Source organism: Mixophyes fleayi, chromosome 2 (genome assembly GCF_038048845.1).
Source record: "Mixophyes fleayi isolate aMixFle1 chromosome 2, aMixFle1.hap1, whole genome shotgun sequence".
Taxonomy (NCBI): domain Eukaryota; kingdom Metazoa; phylum Chordata; class Amphibia; order Anura; family Limnodynastidae; genus Mixophyes; species Mixophyes fleayi.
In genome coordinates this window covers 371,699,297-371,726,527 of record NC_134403.1, presented here as the reverse complement: position 1 = coordinate 371,726,527, position 27,231 = coordinate 371,699,297, and the positions used below count along the sequence as shown (strand labels likewise).

Here is a 27,231-nt window from a genome sequence, read left to right as displayed (position 1 = left end):
TATATATATATATATATATATATATATATATATATGTAATATCATATATGTATATCATGTGGTCCTGATCATTTCACGATTGTGAATTTGTGCAGTAAACAAAAGTTTTTTTTTAAACAACTATCCACGAGAAAGTTTTACATTTATGTAAACATCACATTACATATTTTTTTTACTCAACTGTCTTCACATAGTTAATAAATGCATTTTGTCACAAGATTAAGCAGACGGGATAATCGGTGCACAGGTAATATTTTTTTTTTTAGTCAGAAAAAAATGCAAATCTTGGCCAAGGCAACGCAAACTGCAAAGTAAGTAGCTGTAACCCTTATAACAGCTACATAGTACATTCCCTGTATTTCTGTCTATTTACATGTATAATTCACAGCGAACACATCAGGCATCAAATGGTCAAGTTACATTTCCTTGCGAATTGAAAATCCAGTTGTTGTTCCACTTGTGATTAAAATTGCCAAAGGCTGTAGTTTTCCACTATACTCATTTGTCCAGTCTATATTTACATAATATATCCTACGCTTCAACAGTTACCAGAACAATGTGTGGAACTGACATTAAAAAACATCCATGCTTAAAAAACTTTTAGACTGTTTTGTGGGGGGATGGGGGGATTATATATATATATATATATATATATATATATATATACATATATATATATATATATATATAATGTTTTAGAAGAAGAAGAAACATAAAAGTCCCAATAAAATAACGATAAGTATCACAAGCGTAATAATGGACATACAAGTGGTCACAAAGACCGAAAGAGGTTCTAAATATGTCCACATCGTACAGCTGTCATTTTTCGGCATAATAACACCCCCAGCAGCCAGAAATAGGACTGAGTATACCTGTTGGATAGAAAAGTAATTTGTGTGCACAAAAAGTGGCCAGTAACTAGCAAGCGATGGGTTATTACGAGGAAACGCTATTACATTACTTCAAAATCCCCCCTGTCTTAATAGGAAAAGGCCTAGAGACAAACACAAAAAAATAAACAAAACAGTGACACTTGCTGATGCAGAAAGAAATTGCTTTCAACAGGAAAACCATCATCCTAATTTTTAAAGACAATCTTTCACTAGAAAAAAAGCTCTCCGATTATCCTAAACACTTTATGTAACAGCTCTCAGTGTCCGTATTCGTTTCTGCAGCAAAGCAAAGCAACAGTTCTACTCCTGGAGAAGATCTAGATCAGCACAGGCAGATTATACACACACAAAAAGCTCATTTCAAGCGTATCTGTTTCCCCATGCTGCAAAACTGATATAACTGCCGAAAAAGCCTTCCAAACAATCACCCAAGGCTTCCACAGGCAGGGGAAAATATGCTCTACTTGCTAACATATTTCACCAAAATAGACATATATTTTAAAATCTCTATTATTTTTTTCAAATACAAAATGGCTCTACATATTAAAAAATGTCTCTAGCAGGCACAATGACACACACACACCCCCTGCTCCTACCCAGACACATCCAGACACACCTAACACTTCACCAAGACTACCTGTTACAAAGTTTCATTTCATACTCACAACAATAGTCAGAGAAATATTAGCTCAGAAACTTGAAAGTTGAAATACACAATATTAAAATCCTCTTAATTCTCCCATCCGTTTTCAAAATAAACACAGCTAGGAGAAAATCTGGGGGTGGGAGGAATGCAGTCACAGCTTCTGTCCAAAATAAATACAAAAAAAAATGAAAATAAAATAAAAATAAAACCCAAAGTTCAACGTACAACAACCTGCTCCAGGTTTTCTTTTTATTATGTATTTTATTTTTGCAAACATTTTCTGAACTTTGCTACAGAAAGGATAAACATGGGTTTGTGTCAGAGTAACATGATGAAGCTCACAACAGTTTATAAATATCAGCAAAACATCCTGGCACAAATTAAGATGCATATAATATATTATTTGGCACATCCAGCTAAATAAACAGACATGGAAAACAGAAATATAAAGACGATAGTTTTAACGAGTGAGTGATATTGATTTAATCAGGGGAGCCAGAAAGAGAGGAAATAAAAAACAAAACAAAAAACGTGGCTTTATTTTTAACACAAAAAGTGATGTCGATGGCACATGCAGGCACACCCATACACATAAATAACTGTTGTAGGATTAAATAAAATAGCATTTTGTGGTAGGCCCATTAAACATGTTGAGCAATTCCGAGTGGAAAGATAACGGCAACTTGCTCTATTCATTTTGGAAATCAAAACAACAAATAACAAATGTAAATTAAAAAAATAAATAAAACTGGAATTTTTTATCTTTTTGTTTTTGCTCTTAAAGTTAACTGGCCTACCTTGTCCCCCAGGGCTGAGTTTGTCTTCTCATAATCGGAGTATCCCTGGAACTACAGTGTGACTGGTAATGACTGCCTGTCTAATGAGTCCATTTTCCTGCGCTTGATGTTGTGTATATACACACACTGCAACCTACCTTACAAACCACAGAGACGAGAGTGGAAAAGAGAAAGAGAGAGAGGGAGAGAGAGAGAGGGAGAAAGCGAGCAAGAGTATGTGTGTGTGTGATAGAGGGAGAAAGACACAGACAATGCCCTCCTCCTACCAGACAGCAGACAGCCCTCCTTCCTCTATCTAGCAAGCAAAATACTAACTCGGCTACTGCAGCAACAGGTTCACCACTGCTTGACTAAACACACTGGGAAAGATACCAGCCAAAAAGGACTAGGACACAGTTAGAGAGCCGGCAGCCCCACCTCTCCTCCCTGCTCCTGCATTGTTTTTCAGCACTGATTATATATTAATGGAACACGTTTTGTCAGAGGTTGTGCAGCCTATTCAGTCACAAAAAAATGGAGAAAATGCATAATTGCTTTTCTAATAATTTTTTAAAGCTGCACGGGGATGTGAGCTCCAAGTACATAAACATATTGCATTGAGGGAGCAGCAGAATTCTCACGGGTCATGTCAGATAAATGGGAAAGACACTTTTTTTTTTTTTTTTTCAAATTAGGGAATTGAAAAAAAAAACAACCCAAAAAACAATATTCCTTAAATCTACAGTCTGGTACAAGCCGGTATCAGGGAGTGCCTGTTAGAATAATATACAGCACTTATGTCTGAACAGGTGCAATGCTTATAGTACATAGTGTTACAAGGACAGAAATAAATGATACACGGAACCTTTGCCCAATTAAACTCAGGCCAAGGTTATTTTAAATGGAAGACTGGATAAATTTACACCTCATGCTTTTAAGGGAGGAAGCACAAAATAACATTCCTGCTGCAAAGCATTTACAACGGCCTTGGTAAAAAAAATGCTAAACTTTATGTGAAAGTTGCTCTGCGATTGCTTCAAACCCAGGCAAGAGAATATCCAACAAACAGCAAACACCCAACTTTGTGCAGAAAAAATAATTAATTAACCAATTATTTTATGTTCACACTGGAACATAAAGGGTTACACACCAACAGCGGAGAAACGTACCAGACGTGCAGCAACTTTTTTTTCTCTCGTCACCTTTTCACCATCCAATTCTCAAAGGACATGTCTTAAATGTATGGGTTTAGTATTTATTCAGCAGAAGACAAACAAGCATTAATGTCAGTGTGTACACATCTGTATGGACTGTACTGATCACAGATAATAAGTACATCTGTGAAACCTGCCGTTATAACAAGTAATCCTGCCACACACCACAATATACAACTCATAACACTGTTCTATTGTTAGAACAGGTGGCAAAATACATATGCTAAGTACAGCATTTGTTTGCTCAAAAGTCATGTAAATAAAAAAATAAAAAACATACAATATTCTATGTATATAAAGATACAGTCTACAGTGACTCCCTGCTAAGTTACAGTATGAGACATGAAGGTGGCAAAGCTTCCCTCGCCTTGCAGCCTGGCGAATTATACCTTAGACATATTTATAAAGAGGCAGTGCACTTAATCACAGCAATCAAAATTGAGTTATGCTTAATTACTGCATGCGGCTATTTATTTTCATAAATGCATTAGCAAACCTACTTTTTCTTTACTACAGTTATTTTTTCTACCACCCAAGACTCTTTACAGGTAAAGATAGATGCAGATTAAAATATTCTTTGTCGCAGACAACAATCACACCAGAAACATGTGTTTTAGATATCCACTCCAGAAATATGTAGTAATTTTTATTTGTGTTTTTAAAAATGCATGTATGCAACATGGGTAGTATGCCATGGGAATGACAATATAAAATATATCTACAAAATATACTTTTCTACATTATATATATATATATATATATATATATATATATATATATACATACATCACTATGAAAGAGAGGTCCACAATTAGCTTAACCATTATTAGAAAAACAACAACTTCTAATGATGTGAGCGGTCACATAACCCTCATTTAAAGGAGTGGTACCAAATACTCTGTGGTACAGAGAGAAGGGCTTTTTTCCGCCGTCCAGTGGGTGAAATGGAAATGCACTCAAAGGACCAATACTTGCCATTAACAATCCTAAAGAAGTTTCTAGAAACGTTATCAAATATATAATTATATAAAATGATATATATAGAATTTACTGATTTAACATGTTCTGTATATTTACTGTTTTAACATATTCAAATAAATCTGAAATCATGGTGAAACACAGTAAATGTTTCCCATAAAGACTAATTGGAAGTGTAATCTAAACCTAACAGAGTGGAAGGAGAATCCTGCTCCTAAGATAATCAACTAGAATTGGAAATCTTTACCAAACATATCCAACTGAAAGTTGAAATCTGGACATAACATGACAAACTGGAAATAAAAACCTGAACCCAACATGTTCAACTAGAAGTCGACAGCTTGATCCAAAATGCAACCAACATACCAACTGGAAATGCCAAAGCAACACCCAACTGGAAGTGAGAAAATGCATCCAACACAGCAACTGGAAGTGAAAATGTGAACAAAACGCAGCAACTGGAAGTGGAAATGTGAACCCAACACAGCAACTGGAAGTGGAAATGTGAACCCAACGCAGCAACTGGAAGTGGAAATGTGAACCCAACGCAGCAACTGGAAGTGGAAATGTGAACCCAATGCAGCAACTGGAAGTGGAAATGTGAACCCAACGCAGCCAACTGGAGGTAGAAATCCGAACCCAACACAGCCAACTGGAGGTAGAAATGTGAACCCAGCACAGCCAACTTGAAGTGGAGAACTGCACCCAAGATGCCGAACTGGAAGTTTCTCTTTAAGGGACAAGATCAACTATATTTATATGCAGGGTTTATTGCCATTTCCTTGGAAAAGGAGAGCTGCACCCAACACACCCAACTAGAAGATGAGAGCGGCACTTCAGACCAAGCTGGAAGTGAAGAGCTACAACCAAAATACCAACTGGAAATTACGCTTGCCCCACAACTAGAAGTGTAAATCCGGACGAGCACAACCAAGTGGAAGTAGAAAACTGTACCCAACACAACCAACTTTAAGTGGCAATGTGCCAAATTGAAACTGTAAATCTGAACCCAACACAGCAAACTGGAGATGGAGAGCTGCACCCAACACATCCAACTGTGAGCAGAAATCTGTACCCAGCAGACTCAACTAGAAGGGGTAATCTATAGCCAACAGATATAAGTAAAGGAGCAAATATAAACCCAACAAATACAAGTACAAGAGGAAATCTAACCTTGAAAGATACATGTACAAGGGGAAATCTAACTCCAATAAATTCAGGTACAAGGGTAAACCTAAACCCAAAGGATACAAATACAGGGACAAATATAAACCCAATAGATACAAGTATAAAAGGGAATCTAAACCCGACAGATCATGTACAAGGGGAAATCTGTTCTCAATAGATACACATGCAATGGGAAATCTAACCCCAATAAATACAGGTATAAGGAGAAATCTAAATCCAATACATACAAGTACAGGGGCAAAAATAAACCCAATAGATACATGTATAAAAGGGACTATAAACCCAACAGATACAACAAGAAGGGGAAATCTAAACCCAACAGATAACATACATTTGAAAGTAGTGAACTGCATTGTACATAGATACAAATAATATAACAGAAGACAGACACATTCTGCTGTATTGTCAAAATACAGACTTAGAGAAAAATAAATATTCTCCAAAATACCTGAATAAATAAAACACTTCCCAGAGCAAACACAAATTGAGGACATTGCCCAGCAAAGGAAAAAGGATGGCAAAAACCCGTAGAACAACCTGTCATAACATCAGGAAGTAAGACCGAAATCTGCAGTTTATATTTGGAAACATAACGCTATACTATACTGTCATGATAGACAAAGGACATAATGTGGTCAATACAACATACATTGCAAAATGCATAACGAACAAACTGCTTGGACAAAGGTGCACATGTTGCACAGTCTGACATTTCATATGGTCTTTAAACATTTGACTAAGAGCAGTAGGATATTATGTGGCGCTATATAAATAAATAAATGATGATAATCTGTCTGGTTTAAGGTAAATGTAGCCAGACGCAAATGAAAAGTGGCAACAGAAATTCTCCCCTGCACACAGCACAAGCTGACTGTCTTCAGCTACAATATGTTGGTGCTGCAGCTCATGTGATAATATTCTATTTCACCCAGTTGCCACATTTGTTCGGTTACTGCTGCTACAGGTGAGGACTGTCCATACTATTGCACAACACGGTGGCACATTGGTTAGCATTATGCTGCACAGCGCTGGGGTAATGAGTTTGATTCCCGATTTTTAAAGGGGAAATCACTTGCCGTACACATCAGTTTTCTGCGTGTAATACACCAGAGTGCAGTTCTGTTTACAAGACCCGCAGTAATGATTGTGACTGAAAATAGGACTTGATCTCGTACATTTGTGCTCCTAGAGCGCAAGACAAAATGACAGGTGAAGCAAATCACACATAACTGATTGTCCCTTATTGTTGCAGTTAATTTTTCTTTGGTGAAGTGTTTTACAATAAATTTGAGGGGGGGGGGGGGACTTGTGACATTTCATATTAATCAAAAAAATTATGGAGAATGTGAATTGTCTCATAAAACCTGGGGGCCGATCAACACTGGTCAATGCATTAGTCCTTTACGGCCAACAGCATTTTGTGTTTTAATTTTTAACTGCATGTAGACAAATAAAGCACTGACCAACTGACACTCCCATCAAAAACTTTCCATAACCTCACTTCCTGTTTTACCGTTCATACAAAACTATAACTGTATTGTTAGAACTTTCATTGGAATATTTATATCCTTTGTATGCTTTACAAAAACAATCCAAACATTCAAGTTCCCAATCAAATATACAGATGAAGCTCAATCTAATATCAAAGGTAGACTTTAAACAGTGAATTATGTCCAATGTAATAAGGAAGTTATAGTTCAGCCATTTACAGGTATTAAAGGGATTTAATATCCCTGGAGAAATGGCACCATGAAACGTGATGAGACGGAGGGCTCCGCAGCATCAGGAAGTCCCTGACTGAAGAGAATGTCACATGACTAGATGTGAGCCAATCCCATGACACTCACATCCCCAAATTCAGTCCTCAGGGAACCTTATTCAAGGAGACGTTTCCAGGTGACAAGTCAAATAATTCTACCCCCTGTGGATCTGTTACAATGTGTCAGACAGTATGAATACACCTGTGCTCCAGCAAGGATATATGGAAAACATGCGCTGTTAGGGTTCCCTAACGCCTAGATTTGGGAAACACTGTCCTACTGTGACACCCTCTTTGCTATTTACAACCCAGTGATGCCAAGTCCCTCAACCAATACTACAATTTGGCCAGGGGTATCTACCCCATTTAAATTAGCGGCTCTGAATCATTTTAATCTAAGGAACACTTTGAAAGTGTAATTAAATCTATAGATCCGTCAATGCCAAAAAAAGGATTATGAGAAACAACTGAGTACTTGTGTGTACGATGCAACGAGAAATGATATCATGCTGTGGAAAGAGGACATACTTACAGCAGTAAAGGGCACGGTACAATGAAAAAGAAAATAGTTTTTGTGCTCGCAAGGTATAAAATGAAAAGCAGTAAACTGCAAACCTACTTTTCAACTTAATATGTAAATTCTCCATGTAAATAAAATATATATGTATATTGTGTAAAACATAACTGAACATTGCACGTTACTTTATTAGGAAAACTTATATTCAGTGCTCTGTTCAGATGTAACTCTCTTCAGTATCTTGCTACCTATTCTCAGACTTAACCCCTTTACCGACAACTGGACCAGCCAATCACAGGAAAACCTATTACATAAAATAAAACGATGTATTTTATCCAGTGAATATATTATAAAGGTTGATTATATTTAATTCTGTGCAACCTTTTACAACAATTGGGATTGTAATATTCCCATTGGGAGCTCCCTATCCTATAGTGAAGGCCCTCAATCATTTAACTGTCACCCACAACCTCATTTGTATTGCTCTTTCTCCTCACGTCTATCCAATTAACTTCACAGTACTATATCTTTTCAGGGTTTTCAAAGTGAACGGGATTAACCAGAAGTTCAGACCCAGAAGGAGCTATGCTGGTTATCCGCCTAAATGCCCAATGAGACAGCCACCTAGATGTGTAACAACATAAACGATTACTTCTAGATATGAAAGTTGTACTGTGCGTGAGACAATTAGACATTATTTCCACTCTCTGAAGCAGAGTACTTTCCATATCTTTCATAATGTAGCAGAGAATCAGACACAAGAGTTCTCATGGGAAAAGTGGCCAAGGATGATGCACCCTTTGAAGTGGCAACCAAGTTCAAAGCAACAAGTTTTGCTTCACACTAGGAAAAGATATGAAGCTGCTGTAACATGGGCATAAATAGAGTGTGCTATTAATCAACTGGAGAGTGGGGCTGTATTGTCAATTACAGAATACAAATAAAGCATTTGTTTTATATTCTTCCTCTGGGGATGTGGGGAGATTTCTGCAAGATAGTAACGTTTTGCAGTTGGAATATATAGAAAGGGCAGCAGAGAGGGCAAGGGAATAGTGTACCATGCAATTCACAATCCAGGGCACTCTGTGGATCAGGAAATGGCATCAATTTATAAAATAAATCGCAAACATATTCTGATGGCCACTCGTGAGCTGAAGTAACATTCAGATCAGATTTATCGAAACTTTTAAAAAGGAAAAGTGGAGGTGTTGCCCATACCAACCAATCAGACTCTTACTCTCATTTATCTAGTACACTCTAGAAAATGGATTTCTTGGGAAAGTCTATCACTGATCAACAGAACATACTCTGTAATGTAAATCTGAATTACAGAGAAGTTACAGACAATAATTGAATACATCAAGTATTCACTCCATCTGGTAATATACACCTAAATATACCTGGTGCAATTTGATGTCTTCAGAAGTCACACTTGCCTGATTGGAGTCCACATATGTACAATTACAGTGTTTCAATATGTACACCTGTCTGTGACAGGTTTTACAGTTGAATAATGATTTCCAAATAAAAGCTTCATTGTGAAGATCAAAAAACATAGAAAGCATATATGAGAAGAGGATATTGAAAAGCATCAGTCAATGAAAGAATATAGCAAGAGTAGAACACTGTCAAATTCATTATACAGAAAGAGAAATTATAGCACTATCAAATCGTCTACAAAAGTCCGTCCTCCAAAACTGAGCATCCATGCAAGAAGCAGTTGATAGAGAGACCACCAGGAGGCCTATGGCAACTCTATCAAAGTTGTAATCTTCTGTAGCAGAGATGGGAGAAACTGTCCATTGGGCAACAATAGCCTGGGCACTTCTAAAGTCTGTGCTTTATGGTGAAAAAAAAGAGAGTACATTGTGGGCAAGGATTCCCAACTAACACCTTTTACATTCTATGATATAAGAAAATAAAATTAAAAAAGTCAAAGGGATAAATACCTTCTATAATAACTGTTCGGACAGGTAACAGATTTTGGAAGACCAAGTTATTCTTTATCTGCCTCGTGGCCGACCTAGTCACATGCAGAGAGAGGGCAGTGACCACTGAAAGGGGAGATTGTATATTGGGACAGTGACTGGTACAAATTCAGTCACCTTATCACTTATGTAGGTATTCGCCTCCTAAAAACTACCACTCTCCTGTGATAGTAGTAGGTTGGCTCAGATGTGACCTGATCACTTCTTCTGAATTCTAGAACAAGAGCCACTTTTGGGGTAGCAGGTGAGATTTCAACATTGCTCAATCGCACAATGTTAACCATATATAGAGCAAAGATTACCCATTCCTCCAGCTCAGTAAGGCTCCCTCTGTGACACCGTGTTGTACCTGATGTTACACAGAGTAGTCACTCTCAGCCATTTATCTATTGTGTCAGCTCTGGGATAAGCTCTAAGGGTAGTGCTTCCAATAAAATAAAATAGATCTGCAACATATTCCATGGCCTGAGAATTGTTTGCTCAGTACATGACATGCACATATTACTAAATACACAGGATGTTTCCAGATGTAGTGAATCATTAAAACATCCAAATATCAGCTTTCATCTATAATGCACTCACAAAGCAGGTTATTGTCTACATTGTATTGCTTAATTAATAAAAACTTACTATTGTGCCTGGTGAGCACATCATGCTCATCACATCATCAGGGTCTCTTAAAAAGGATCCAAAACATACACTACAAAACAGATATTGTAGTAACTGTACAAGGTGTGTTATGTGTAACTGTGCTACAGTTGTGTTCTAATTGCCAATTGCTGACCTATGTATGACTGAGCCCTGCTCCATCACCCAGGCCCTGATCACTGCTACCTCTCTGATAGTTTGCCTACTGTTAATCTGAAAGCAAAAAGATGGCTTCTTAGACTATGGAAGCCTAAGGATGTGAAATGGATGCATAAAACAAGAGATCTACCAGGGAAGCTCCTAGTCAATGGGAGCACCACCTAGCGGTTAAACGGTCATCAAGCTATGGATACCAGGCCTGCGGGAGAGTCTATTCTTGCATTTTATCTCACTTTCTCTTCAAGCTACTGTAGATTGTCTTTACTGCAACCTTCTCCTTAGCCTGGCCCCTGATATGCGGGAGTGCTGGCTGATCCTAAAGTTCCTATACCAGAGAGAGATTTTATGGAGACAAGAGGTCTTTCCAGACCTTTCAGAGCAAACACATCTTCTTTCATATAAAGCTCAGGTCCCATCTCAGAAACTGAAAGCAGGATAGAAGACTGTTGCATAGATCTTACATAGAGGAGCAATTCAATGACTTTAATTCTCCATCAATGCTATGTCAATAATCCAGCATGTGTTGGATCCATCTTCAGGAGTGAAGTCGACAAAGTGCACCCTGCAATGTGGTGATACACCTGCTGAAGAACAGTGCTACGAGTTGCATTGCTAGAATATATATACACAAAAGAACATGATAGCACTAGGGCACCAATTTAAGAATTTAATTTATGCTATCAACAACGCCTTGTCTTACTGTTCCATGCCGACTTACCTGGATGGACACATTCACATTGCCATTGAAATAGACTGAAAGCTTACTGATTGACATTGCAAAAAGGGGGTTAATCCCAATAGCTCGATTCCTCCTTTTCAAACACCTTGGAAATCATATCATTCTAAATTGCCTCATGAAGTGGAATCAGAGAAAACCATGCAACACTGGCCAACGCATCTCTCCGCTGAGGAGCTAAAGAGATATTGTAGTATTTGTCGCTCCATCTAATGTGTTAAATGGGGGGTTGTTTAGAAAGATTGCACTAAGCATCTAGCAAACTCGTGGACCTTGGTGACAGTGAGGAGCATCTTAGTGTGTACTCTCCTTCTCGTAAGTCTGCTTCTCAAAAGATGATATTAATTCTATTTCAGTTCATTTTCTCTCCACTTCTCTTTAGGCAATATTGGATTTTGGAAGAATTGGGGACTTCAAGGAAACTGGTTTTGCCAACTAAATAAAAATTCTAGGGGTCTTCCTCATCCATAATATATTTTGAAAATTGAAGATGCTCAAATACCACATGGTCAAAAAGTCTCTACTAGTTTGTTAATTGCACGACTAGTTATACCCACTGGTTCCAACAACCTGTGGTTTTGTCCTCTGTAAAATTGGGAGTTCTGAGAAATATTCTTATATTTAATTCCTAGAAATCCTTTCAGAGATCAGATATATCCCAAGTCAATTACAGAGATTCTTTTGACAATTTGGTTTGATTTATTCTTCTATCATCCACTCGTGCTACAGCTGGATCTTTCTTTTTCTTAACAATAAGGATGCGGGTTTTATACCCTGTGTTGACTACAAATAATTAAATAGAAAATTAGAATAAAAAAATCACTGCCTCTTATCTCTTATTACCAAATCATTTGACCAAGACATAGGAGCACAAGTTTATACTATTAATGGAAGACCAGAAATGGTCGCTATGATTATTTGGGCTTTCTAATATCCCAGCTATCAAGAACTAGTCATCAATTTCTTGAGAAATCTTCCAGTAAAATTAGTAGCTGCGCATCTCCAAGTTTTTTCTTGAATCTCACAAAGAGAATGGGAGAATGGTTTAACAAGGCTTAAGGGAGCTTTATCTAGTTGCCGAGATCAGATAATGCTTGTATGAAATTAAACATGTTCCCACCCTTTGACATCCCATTTCTGTCAATGGTCTTGATATGGATCCTGCTCAGGACTGGTCCCAACTACAAAGATACATGGTATACAGATATCCTCTCATTCAACGTCCTGTGTTTCCTTGTCATGAAACATCACTTGTGCTCCCGTCCGATGTCACAAAGACCTCAGCTTTTTTTTTTCAAACTTTAGTTGATATCTTGAATGTTACTTCAAAAGCAAATCGTTCCCTGTAGCAAAGGTCTTTTGGGCTCAGGCCCTTTGTCTTTTCCAGGTTCAGCTTATTACCAGGATGTCCTCATACACCTTGTCCACAAGATTTTATGTCGGCGGTGTTAAACCTTATCAGTACATGCACGTAAACTCATATATCTGCACATACGGGAACACACAGCTTCACACCAATCTGCCTATTTAGACTAGAGAGAAATTTGCAAAACTGTTCTGCAAAATATTTGCCTCATTCTGCGTTTGGCCAAAATTTTTGATCATTTCTCTGCTGAATTTGACCTTAAGTGTTCACAGTCCAATCGAACCTACAACGCTTAGCAGAACGAATTGACCGATGTTGTACCAGCTGTATTCATCCTACAAAATGTGAATTTACAAATATAGAGGGACATTATGGGCAAATGCAGAACTGAAAGATTGTATGCTGTAACTTGGCACCTGGACAAGATGGTTTTTTTCTGCTGTGAAACTCGATTCCCGCAAAATTTTGCTCATCTATAAATTAAAACGGCCTCGTCTCTAAGACTCGGCCCAGATATAGATATTACACTAGGGAGTGATCTGTGTGATTTTACTCTGATTATCTGTTGCTGACTTCTGCTTATTTGACCAATGCTTCTCACCATGGTCCTGACCGCAGCTAGTACTCTACTGTACCTTGTCGTTTAACTGGTATTTACCTGACCTACCGATTCTGATAATTCCTTAGTGTTCCTGTTTTAGTAACAGAATATTTCCTGAAAGTTCCCACAGAAGATCTGACAGCTGCATAACACCTATAGCCTAATTAAAGGGCCCTACGTGGTTACTAGAGTACACCCGCTGTCTCCAGCTCTGCCTAGCAGAATGCTAACGTCCATGTCCTATATAGACCTAATATCTGGAAGGCAGCTTGTGGGATTTATAGAAGCACTGAAAATAGGTATCGATTGATAAGCACCAAATAGAACATTAAAACAAAAGTATAAAAATGCAGCATAGTTCAAATATATATATATATATATATATATATATATATATATATATATATATAGATGATAGATATAGAAATATATATATATATATATATATATATATATATATATATATATAGCTAACATTGAGAATACGTTGATAGTAAAATTGATCCATTTTAACAAAAGAAAAGACTAATACTAGATCACCTATGTGTATATCTGAATAAGCATGCGCTTGTATGAATAAGCAAAATAATTTCTCAGGAATAACTTAAATGTGACTCTCTATGTCCATGGCTTCATCATGACATCTTGTTTTGTGGTACAATGCACCTGAACACCCTGTAATGTCATTGTTAAATGAAAATAAATGATCTAATTTGGTTATTTGATTGTTATTTTAGTAGTTCCCAAGTACATTGACACATTTGTTTCAGATCCATTCCTACTTTTTCTTGCTTTAAAATGTGATCCAATAAAATTGTTATGTCTCAACTATATACAGTGTTCCGGGTGTTTAGGGTGATGAGTGTGAGTTAGGGAGATACGTTGGGAGTTGTAGAGGTGGATTTTGTCAGGAAAGTCTTTGTGAAGGTTACCAGGTTCTCTGCCCTGTTATAAAATAAGCGATGACTCTGCCAAGTAAAACACCACCTGCCCTGTACCGCACAGCTGCTGTACGCAACCTAGACTCCAATCTGTCTGCCCAACTACATTATGATTTTTAAACCTTTATCACACCCAGCCTGTCACAGTATCTTTTTATCAAATGCGCTCAAATCCTTAACAAATAAACGTAACTTTTTGATACATAGAATTTTCCTTTCAGTGTCGACATTACTTAAGGCGATTGTGCTATGACAAGCTTCTAGTATTTTTGTATGACACTAATGCGAACCAGCGTTATATATAGGGTACCATCATATTTATAATTTCAGCAAGTGCTCATTCACACAATGTTTTTGGAATGTACGTTACATACGATGAAATCAGGAGCTGATTGCATGTCAGACGTACAAGTGCATTAAAAATACTGTATGAAAGGGATGTAAAGGTAGAGAGTAGGACGTATGTCTCCACCCTCTGCTATCTCTCCTCTTACTAACCGTACCCCACCGGAAGCTGCACAGAAACGCCGGTCACCAATGGCTGCTTTATTACTAGCCACACCCACTTACCCCACTACCAGCTACAGTTGCCTCTACCTTAAATATCTAGTGTTCACCACACTTCTTAGATTGTAAGCTCATTTGGGCCATTTTAACCTTCTGCTTCAAGTCATTGCATGTTATTTATTTATTATCATGGTTCCATCAATTCACAGCTCTATGTCATATGTTGGTGTTTTATAAATAAAGGATAATAAAATAATAAACAATATCCTACAAATAAAAAAGTGGGCATACTATAAATTATGCACTATTGCACACAGTACATTCAATTGGGCAGCGCAGTGGCTCAGTGGTTAGAACTTCTACCTCTCAGCACTGGGGTCATAAGTTCAATTCCCGACCATAGTCTTATCTGTGTGGAGTTTGTATGTTCTCCCCGTGTTTGCGTGGGTCACCTCCCACACTCCAAAAACATACTAGTAGGTTAATTGGCTGCTATCTAGTTCACACTAGTCAGTCTGTGTGTGTGTATTAGGGAATTTAGACTGTAAGCTCCAATGGGGCAGGGACTGATGTGAGTGTACAGTTCTCTGTACAGCGCTGTGGAATTAGTGGCGCTATATAAATAGCTGATGGTGATGAATTAAAAATAAATTTGTTTACTGCGTCAACAAATGAGGATATTGGTTTTATTTATAATGAGAATAATATCACTCCAAAAATACATCTGCCTTATATATACAAGTGACTATGGCCTCATAATGATTAATCTCATTACCATATGTGTGGGCTGTAACTTTGCCCCAACTCCCTGTCCGGACACCCCCTCAGCTGACCGTCACACAAGACAATAGAGAGGAGGCAAAATTGAGGAGTTTTATATTTCCATATTTGCCTTAGTACATAGAGCCTGATGTATATAAACTTCAGCTGCATTGTAGGAGACAGTGAAGGGTGAATGTTCTTTATTTCCTAATTGCATAATGGAATAAGAGAAGTAGGCACAATTGGTGTACAGCAGATGGACGTGCCGGCTTCCAAACAAAGCAGAATATATTATCCTTTAAAATAATGTATATCTGTTTTACAAGCAATGCTAGGATTCAGTTGAACGGTAGGACACTGCCAGAGTATATAAAAAGCCAAACTTACAATTGAATATGTATTAAAGTGTATATCCATTCAGTGTTACATACAATATCAATTACAGATGTCCACACAAAGCCAAATAAATATCTGTTAGCTTTCCAACTTGGTGTTCCATCTGCAATGCCATCTGTTGCCTGGGAAGGTACGGGTGAGGCTCTTTAAGACTGCTCGTCTTTGGAAACTTTTTTTTTAAAAAAATCTTCTCTCCCAATATGTGATAGAAGAGAATGATCAATGTATTCTGCTGTTTTCCCTAAGACAGATGGAAATACATTTGCTTTTGCTAAAATGTCAAATATGCCGAAATGTGTTATTCCAATGACCCATTAACTGCCACAGAACAAGGTTTGTGTTTTAATATCTGTCATTGAATTTTCTTAGATGGATGGAAGTTTTCCAAAACTTCAAAACTATGCATTAATATCATGGCACAAATACAAAGAGAAAGATGTTTCGTTTCCGTCTGGACGAAGCAATCTGGCCGTAGCTACAGACAACCAAGGGACAAAATGTACTTTTCCGGAGAACAATCAAAGCCCAAAAATACAAACTGAACTTTGTTTTATAGAATAGCGCATTTCACACATATGTTGTTTACCATTTGTATGATGATGGATAGGGACTGAAGAAGGTAAACCCGGTATACAGTGGTGATTGGCAATTACTACAGAGCTGATCTACACTTCTGCTTTACAAATATATAACAGTCTGATAAAGGGGAACTATAGTCCAGAAGAGTGAGAGAAAGAAATAGAATGTCGTTTTAACATATTTATGTGTCTGGGATATTACAGTTTTTCTGATTTTGTCCCACCCAGCACCTGCTGTTTTCTGTGTTTTTTTTGTAATTCAAATTTTGATTTTTGTATATAAACAAGAAAATATATTTAAAGAACTGACTGCCATCCAAATTTTGCACTAATTCTCAAAGGAGATCTCTTCTCCTAGGTCATCCTCCCATTTCTAGATCTATTTTCCTAATACTCTGGGGATGGGATAAGTAATCTGCAGATAGAAAACAGACAGAACCTTTTAGGGTACCTCTATTTATACATAAACGCTCATCTATTGTCCTGGGTGAGAACCCTGAGGTGGTGTGAGGGAGACATGGAAATGGGGGGTTTGGAGAGACTGGAGACGCTCATTGTCAGCTCTTGGAAATGTTCAATGTCTGACAACTTGTTCCATGTGAGGAAGTGGGAGATGTGAGGGAGATTATTTCCCCCACCAGAATGCAAATGAGCCCAAAGATTGAGCAGGGGGGAAGTTGGGGACAGAATGGATTGGGAACCTCTCAGGTCATATCTGAGTTCATGACTAAAAATAGAGTTACACATACTGTATATCGCACAGGTCTAAAGATACAGGAAGGATTTCTTATTTCAATATCTGCCAGTAGAGGTTTCGATGTCCGCCCAGTGTTTGCTACTAGGGGGTAGATGCCAAGGGGTAAGGAGGCTCAAATGAATTGTATGGTAATATTTAAGGAGATTTGGCACTGCCAAGCAGCCACTGACAGAGAGGCGAGTTAATATTGATCATTTTATAGAGGGGTACTTTTAATGTCATATAAATGGATTTTAGGTTTGCAATAGGTGAGACATTGGGGGGAATTAAATTATTACATTCAATTATTACCGTTATTACAGTAATAGTGTGCGTTATTACGGTAGTTCTAATGCCGGCTTTTAGCTTGCAGGAGAAAGCCGAGTTAATATTATCGTAATAACGGTAATATCTATAACACAGCGGTACTTCGGGGGCAATTGAATTCCCCCCATTCACTGGAACTGAATGTGTATGTAACAAGTACAAAATCCTGGTTAAGAATATTCATTATGCCTGCAACCTCTTACCTCTCTGGCTGTCTGTATTACCCAGTATTGTTTTATTACTGTGTTTGTTCCCATTTATAAAGCACTACGGAATTTGCTGGAGATATATAAATGTCTGTCCGATCGAAGACAGCGAGCATCTATTCCACTCCTCCAAATCCTTTTGGATATCTTTGTATAGAGAGCTGAGATTGATTTGCAAGTCTTTGTTGTTGCTGGTATTTTAATGCACATTTGCAGCAAGATAGTTCATTTAATGTATTATCTGTAGACATATCAATATTATCCTATGTATTTACATTTCAAAGTCTATACATGTACTGTGCATCAATGGTACATACACTTTCTTTTTTCTCTGGTTAAAGAATACTTCATATTAAGCTAAAAACTATGAAAATGGCTACACTTGAATTGTCTTTTTGCAAAGAATCTGGTACTCCAGCGAACATATTTGTATTTATACCAGGCCTGTCAACAAGGCCATCAAGAGAAGTGCCCAGGATAAGGAACTTTAAGGGAGACCCAGGAAAAATATAAAGGACTGGGAAATATGTGTGGCATCAGGCCGGCAGTTAGAGATGACTGCACGTCAGGTCTGTGCCCCACCTCCCACGTAATCATCTTCTCACAAATATACAGCAGTTAACAATTTGTGAAGTTGGTACTGAGGTGTCACCACACCAAGGTCTACTGGAATATCATCTTAGTTCAGCTGCTGGAGAGAGTTCAACTCGTTGCTGTTGTTGTCGCCTCTGTTCCTCCACTTGTGATCTCTTCGGCCTCCCCGGTGGCAGCGGCCGCCGCAACTTATGTGGACATGGGGAAGAAGTGTCCTGGCTCTGTGTCCATCTGTGAGCATGATGCCATAGGAAAATATCAGGCACACAGCTACCCCGAGCTGGCTGTCAACCTCAAGAGTTCCCAAGCAGCACAAAAGCTAAAGCCTTCTCCAGAACCAGGAAAGGTAGGTGGTCCAATTAGGATAATTTATGAAGGACAGTCATGGTTGCCAGCAGCGGACTGGCGTAAGATTTCTACAATATCGGCTTTAATATTAACAATGCATTAGCCACGTGCTCTCCACACTAACTACTATGTTATGCCACCACCTTGTGTGTCCATTCTTCCCCGCACCTTGTAAATTGTAAACTTATTCGGGCAGGGACATCCTTATCCTCTGTATTTGTATTAGGATCCCCTCAATGTAAAGTGCTGTGAAATATGTAAGTGCTTTATAAATAAAGAATAGTGACAATAAAATATTGTTGAAGATAATATTGCTCATTTTTATTGTCCTTTAAGCTGTTATACAACAGCGCATAGCACTTCTACAGCCATTCATCCTGATGGATAGTACTATAAATTTTGGATTATTAGTATGGATATTATACCTTCTAATATTCACGTTTATTAAATACCAAAGTGATGACATCAGAGCTAAACAACAACATCAAAACTCAACGACACATATTATTTACAGGAGTTTATACATATTGTGACTGGGCGCGGTGGACCAGTACCGTATCCTGGGGTAGATGGTGTTTATAACAGCCAAGAGATTTCACACAAGTCCACAAGTTTCGTGCAACTGGCCTCAGACAGTTTTAATCAATAAGAAAACAAAATACAACTCTAAAATAAACACCTTGCTGTCCAGCTCTAACTAAACACTGCTCACTCCTGACTAATAACCCAATACAAAAACGAAAAGATGTTTTAGCACAGTAACTTACAGACAGATATCAGGCTTTCTCTCACAGAGACTCTGCAGCCCCTGTCCCCAGGCAGTGACAGATGCAGCCTTTTACTAGCACCACTTAGATACAACTCCTGATTCCAAGCAGGATCACTGGTAACCTGAAAGACCCGGTTAATGGGTCTAGTAGATGGAACCCGCCCTCACTCTCCATCTGTAAAGCCCAGGACCCTTTTCTGGCTTTTCAAGAGGCCTTTAGCCCTTCAGCAGCTCCCAGACAATAACATTTTCCCGGGGTTTTAAACAAGTAGGTCTGGAACCTAGGTTATATATACCTGCCGTCATACACTAATCCAGTGACTTTGTCACAATATATACAGATACTGCAGAAAAATACAGTGAACGTCATTTATGAAGCAAAAAAGGACGCACCACAGGGCAAAAGCACCTCTGCTTCACGGTTCACCTCTATTTGCCAAGTGCTTCTAGATTTCCACCAGGCGCACGGGTTTTTGGAAAAGGATGGCTATATTTATGAACGCACAGGCTGAAGGTAGGATTTGGGTGGAGTGAAAGTGTACCCAGTGAAGTATGGAGTAGACGCGTGTTTTGCACAGAGGGATCATTGACATTTTACTTCTGGCGCATGCTACAAGAGTAATAGTAGCCGAGTAATTACTTGTTGAGTACTTGCAGCTTTAAGGGGAAGATTCACTAACTGAAGTGGGACTTATTTTCACATTAATGTTCTTTGAATACTCAGCAAACATATGGGGCATATTCTTATTAGAGGCGTACTACACCTGTCCTTGCAGTTAGTAACGTGTGGGAGCTGACATATACATTTTGTCCAATGTAAAATGAAAGGTCAGACACAGATGTCCTCAGTGCCGTATAAAATAAAATTGCAAAAATCTTGCTTAACTTTCTTAGCTATAAGTACTTGTTTTATCCACCATGAAGAGCTGAATATCTTGATCCGATGGCCCGCAGAGGCCCCGCCGAAACTGCTGCTTTGTGACTGTATGCATCCGCGGCTGTTACAGTACGTGTACGGTACTTACAGACTCTCAGTATCTTACAATTCTGCCCCAAATCTATAAAGCAGATTGGATTACAAATGAAAATGGCCATAAATACTTCCCAACTACTAAGGGTCGGCTGATAACCTCACCAGCGCACAGAGGATAGGAAAGATGGGTTTGTCTGTTAATCTGGGTTTTAATTTAATCCAAGTTTTCTTTATTAACCATAAAGATATCATTAAAAGGGGTTTACCTGCTGCTGCTGCAAAAAAAGAATGCGTTTTGCTAGAGACGTCCACTTAAAAACACGATAATATATACTTAGCTTCATTGTGCCAGTCTGCACCAAGTCTTCATCTACTACTGAAGCTGGTGAAAGAAATATGGCTGCAGGTGATGCAACCTAAGCAAAGGGGGATGGCAGGTATAATATATATATATATATATATATATATATATATATATATATATAGACAACGCACATCACCCAGCAATAATCTGGTGGTGGCCACTAAGGCGCTGACTGATACAATGTCTGCCTACCTCACAAGCAGTTATTTAATCACAGCTCTGCCATTCTCTGGATTTGTACATTGTGATGAAAAATAGATTAAGACTGTTTGTTTATTTTACTGGTCTTCGACATCACAAACAAATAACAGCAGATGTGTATAATTTACCAGCTCTCTAAACTCAGTCAGAGCATTGGAAATCTCATTTGGGTTTAAGAGCTGCGTGCTTGTGAGTCAGACGAGGCTTGATGTATGAAACATACACAGAATGTTTTGACAAATATTTTGAAGGCATGGTAATCCCAGCAAAACAAATTAAATTATGGAAATTTAATATAGAAAGGATGATCTTGCTAAAGTCAGATATGGGAGCCAGTCAAATGTTTTGCTTGGGACAATCTTCTAGCAATAGGAAAACACCTAAAAATCACCATTACAGGTACACACTGAAAGCTCCGACACCTCTGGCACATGTATGGAGACCTGCATATTACTATTTCTTCAGGGTGTGCCCAGTGGAAATTTAGAAGTGGTGTTATGGAAACTGTAATGGCAATATAAGTGACTGGAATGTGATAGTGTTACAATTAAAGCTGAAGGAGAAGTGGCAGTATGACACCCCCCCGCATACACCCCACTTCCACCACTGTATATATATATATATATATTGTAAGTGACTGGAACGTGATAGTGTTACAATGAAGGCAGTAGGAGAAGTGACGGTATAACATACCCTGTATACCCCCCACTTCCACTACTGTATATATGTGAATGGAATTTGATACAATTAAAGCCGAAGGAGACGTGGCGGTAGGACATAGTACATATCACTGTAGGGCACCTATCTCCATTGAACAGGATGCAGGGTATCATGGTGAGAAGTACGTTATATGTGGATTCTATGTGACAAGACATAAATCCACATGAAATGTATAGAATAATATATAAATGTCTTCATAACATGACCTGTAATAACCTTTTAAGATGAGATTCCCCATCCCTGTTACCTGTGAACAAATCAGAACCCCACAATCTAAGGCATGAGGTGGCTGCAGCCGAGCCTGTTGTTGGGTCAAAATACAGGTGCATTATATGGGTAGTTTTCGTTACGATAATATTACATGAAAAAAAACCTGACTTCTAATTTTATAACAGAAATCTATCTGGTTAATGGTTATATCCCATGCAGATCGCTGCAAAACAATCCTCCTGTCTCTATAGCTTTTAAACAATCATCTTGACTGTTTAAGGGGCAGCTCCAATATAAACACAAGCACAGCAGCAATTGACAGGGAAGCGTCAGAAGTAATATATGTGAGATCTCCACATGCTTGTGAAGTGAAGTGCATTGCTGTATGTACGTAACGCACTTAAAAGGTTACATGAGGACTTGAAAACGCTGACCTGAATTACCAGAGGAAATACATACATTAACAAAGATTCACTTATCTGAGAGGATTTTCTGAAGCGCACACACACAGACGTCAAAAGACTTTAACCCTTCCGCAGCAAGCTAGAGAGAGCCGTGTGCCATACAGAGTGGGTTTCTGTGAACAGAATTCAAAACGTGCGTCCCACCGGGGGTTAAATGTCAGCTAAGTAAAAGCATTACTTAAAGCTTAACAGTGGTTTGGTGTTCAATATGTTGAAATATTAAGCACACTTCTCCTCAGAAAGTAAACCGCCATTCAGTTTTAATGAAGTATTTTACCTAGTAAGACCCTTGTACGGGGTGAGGGTAAGCCGGGGTACTATAGCATGAGCTGCGGAAAGACCAGAAATAATCTAAAAGCCAATGGGAACATTTTCCTCTTCCCCGATAAACATTTCCTTGTAATAAGTGGTGTAATGTGTAGACACAATCCCGCTGCAATTGTAGTATTCACATTTTCTTTTTGAAGATGCGAATGGCTGCATGGGTCATAAATTCATCTAGGACTTGGATTATGTCCTAACCTTCCATCCCAAAATAGATTTCAAAATAAGTATCGCTGCCTACAAGGTGACAGTCTGTTTATTGCTAATGCAAACAGAGAAAGACATAAAGTTCCTGCAAAAAATGCTCTGCGATTGTTTCCCTCCCATTAAACACCCCCCAATATGACAGTTTATTGTAACTAAAGAATTATCAAGCTAAATAATACACCTGAAATATCCAACGAGTTTATATTTAAAATGGCATTAAAACGCGAACTATTGAAAGCACGTGAATTAAATTCCATGCAAGTGACTTTATACTGACTTACTGGGCCACCCACTGGGTCACGACACTTGGTGCTGGGTATTATCTCTGACCAAACTATTCAGTCCTTGACCCCTCAGCTGTTCAATAACCTTTTTTATACCTAAAATCAGATCAAGGGACTTTCTGTTTCCCAAATCATTTCCCACCCAAATAAATGACCAATACTTCAGGGGGTGAATGTATCAAGTTGAGAGTTTTCCGGCGGGTATGAAAAGTGGAGATGTTGCTTATAGCAACCAATTAGACTCTAGCTGTCATTTTGTAGAATGTACTTAATAAATGATAGCTAGAATCTGATTGGTTTTTCAAAACCGCCAGAAAACTCTCAGCTTGATACATTTACCACTAGGTGTCCCAAACCTTCTTTCTGCTCCCTTTAATGTGTTTATTAAATTGCCCCTCTTCTACCCCACCATCTATTTCTCTTTGCCCCAGGGTAGATGACTGTATATTCTGCACTTGGGCTTCTAGCCGCCCAATGAATGAACAAATATCCTAGTATACAAACTTTTTGTAGAGACTTCATGTACATACCTGTAAAAGAAAAATCCCGGGGGTAAATGTATTAAGCAGTGGATTCGTCAAATCAGCGATTTTTGGAAATTGCGACGGCCGTATTTAATACAGCAATTTTACTTAAGCCAAAAACTCAACAGACCATACGCATCAGAACGCAGCAACGTTCAACTCTGAGTGCAAAGGACACTTACTACAGCCCATGATTTCAGTGATGGAACAGGGTGGGGAAGAGGCGGATGCCCGTAGTTACTGTACAGTAAGGACGTGCCAAGCTTGAGCGCACACAGCGGCGTCCGATTTAAGCACTGGGCATCTCTCAGGTCTTTGTTTTTCAGTCGTATCTCTTGCTCCAGCTACAGGTCTAGTCTACGTGCCAATTATTAGTGGTGACGGCTGTGTATGCATGCTATAACATGTGTTTGCAATCAGAAGCAACTGAAAAACAAATATTTTATGCAACAACTTAATAAATGTATTTCATTAAAAATAAAAAAGTCCACTTTTAATTATTTTTAATGTTTTGTCATAAATTACTATATTATTAACAGGTGATGTTAAATGCATAGTTTTTGGGGGGGTTTTGTGAGTTCATATCCCACATATGTATTGGACATATCCTGCAGTGTCTGTTAGAGCAGAGCGGACCTAGACCTGTATTCATCACCACACGTAACTTCACATCTCCTCCTTGTTGAATTTGGACGTGCATATACCCGATTTACGCACATTGCGCTCAGTATGCGTCCCTTAATGAATCAGGCCCAAAGTGATTGTCTTCATATTGGGGATGTCATTCAGTAAAATATGGGGAAATTTATGGCACATTATACTAATGTGACTATATCAGTAACAGAAATATATGTTCAGTTAAATAATACTCTATGTAAAATCACTTGTTCATTGTTCCTTTACACTAATGTTGTTCTTCCACTATCTCAAATAGAACACAATGTGGTAGATACATAAAACAGGTGCACAGGTAATTGGGCAGCTAATCAGATCCTAACTTTCTAGTACAGTTTACAAACGCCTCATTGCTTTCTTTCCCAGGTACTTCTGCGCCTGATTTCTTAAAGGATAATTCTACACAAAACTAAAAGTCATCAGTACAACCCAGTCCCTAATGTTTACTTACCCAGGGTCCCGCAACATCTTCCCATCCAGCCAGCAGCAGCGTGAGGAGCAGTGAAGGATGCACAGATGACGCCAGATCCCAGGTAAGTAAGCTCTTGGGACCATGTCGTCACTAAAGGCGGAGTTTTCAGTTTCGAGTGAATTTATCCTTAAATAGCCAAATGTGTTTTTGTGACTGCTGTAAGAATGTTCAGGCTGCCGTTCAGGATTGCAGCTTTTACTATGCAGGCAAGTCATGTAGCATGTGCATTTCATGTGCAACCGGATTTACATGGCGGATCTGGTTACTAAAGCCCAAGGTTTTGAAACACGTACCACCTTGTAAACACAGAGCCTAGTAATGCCGGAGCGATAGGGATTGTGTGCAGTCCACAAAGATTCCACTGTAACATACATGCCCCATGTTTACCATATAATATATCTATTCACCTTAACTGCTTATAGCTCACAGCACCGTCTCAAGGTGTACAGGAAATCACAGATTGTATTTATTTACAAGTACATTTACCAATGAAATAATACACTGCTTTATGACCTTCACTTAAAGACATTCTAACCTTATGTATTTGCTTTGCTTTATAGCGGTTACTTCAGGTGAACTTATGTAAGTAAACTTATGTATGTACACAGTGCTCCATTTCTGGAGCAGAGAGGCACTATATGTTATATTTAAATATTTCGTTTAGGTTACAAAGGATTGTGGTGCATGGAAGAGGGGACACAGAAGCAAAACGCGCTGCACGGTAAACATTAATCTAATTACCACACCCTGGTTCTACCACGACTCCTCCTCTAGGCCCTATGGTGGGCAAAGCAGGCAAATATAGGGACAGAAGTAGAACTGTCTGTCCTTCATACTAGCTTCAATACATAGTTTCTTAGGGGCCAATTCAAATCCTAGCAATGTGCCTCTAGAACGGTCGCAGGGTCACTCCGTGGTGATGTATCATCGCAGATTTTGCTATCGCACTTCATTGATGTTAAGGCAGCACGGTGGCTCAGTGGTTAGAACTTCTGGCTCACATCACTGGGGTCATGAGTTCAATTCCCGACCATGGCCTTATCTGTGTGGAGTTTGTATGTTCTCCCCGTGTTTGCGTGGGTTTCCTCTGGGTGCTCCAGTTTCCTCCCACACTCCAAAAAAATACTGGTTGGTTAATTGGTTGCTGTTAAAAATTGACCTTAGTCTCTCTCAGTGTGTATATGGGGAATTTAGTCTGTGTGCCCCAATGAGGCAGGGACTTATGTGAGTGCGTTCTCTGTACAGCGCTGCAGAATTAGTGGCGCTATATAAATAACTGATGAGGATGATGTTGGGTACCGTAGTACCCGTAAGGTGCGCACATCGCCCTTTAGTGTTTTGTTAGGTAATGTTGAAATCAGCGCTCCTCTAGAGCAAATGGGAGAAGATGAAAATGCCTCACAGGAGACCAGTAAAAGGGGGTGTCCAGCTCTTGAAGACATGTAAATAGATAAGGTGGGTGTCAGGAGCAGCTAGGGAGGGAGGTATAAGGGGACATGGAAATCCAAGGGATAATAAAATGATATGTGTGACCAGGTTTTGTGATGGGCAGCTTATATAACTGCGATTGTGTGTCTGGAAAATTATGTATATCAGACAGCAGTAAAGCACTGAAATGAACAATTATATATTCTCTGTACAGCGCAATATGGTGGCGCAATATAAAGAATAATAATAATATATTAGTAAACAAAGCAATTATCAGGTTTTGACTTTTTCTCATTTCAGAGGTAAAGAGAATTTTTTTTTTCACTTATAATATAATGTTCCGGTAAACATTGCTGTCTCCAAGTTATGATAAGAATTCAATTTATGGGTAAAGTCACTGCGCCAAACTTAAGAAAGTAACAAGCACCCTAAACTTCTCAAAATATTTTTTTTAGTTTTGATCTTTAAGCTCTACACTACTTCACTCCATACATGGGTTGTTCTGCTCATGTAATTTCCTTTACTGTGTACTTTTTCGGAGTTAGGACACCTCCCCAATTTTACTGCCGCCCTCTCTACACTATTTCAAGCCCCAGCTGTAGCTCTGAGCGCAGGTCATCTCCTACCGATATCTAACTGCAATATAGCGCAAGATCAGAAGTTTTCACTTTCTACTATAAACAAAAATGACTAAAAAAAAATGTTATGGACGATCTTAAAATATCAAGGAATAAAGACATTGGACCTGATTC

At 38.6% G+C, this 27,231-nt stretch overlaps 1 protein-coding gene across 6 annotated transcripts in view; it reads right to left on the bottom strand.

Annotated features, from left to right (window-relative positions):
• Nucleotides 1–27,231, bottom strand: part of ZBTB20 (zinc finger and BTB domain containing 20) — a 656,370-nt gene that overhangs the window by 613,824 nt on the left and 15,315 nt on the right. For 2 of the 6 annotated variants that reach the window (XM_075197395.1, XM_075197398.1), the window contains exon 1: nt 2,337–2,719. The exons of the other annotated variants lie outside the window; for them this stretch is intronic. The gene's annotated coding sequence lies outside the window, so the exon portion shown is untranslated. Of the gene's footprint in view, nt 1–2,336; nt 2,720–27,231 lie in introns of those variants that run through there. 6 annotated transcript variants of the gene reach the window in all.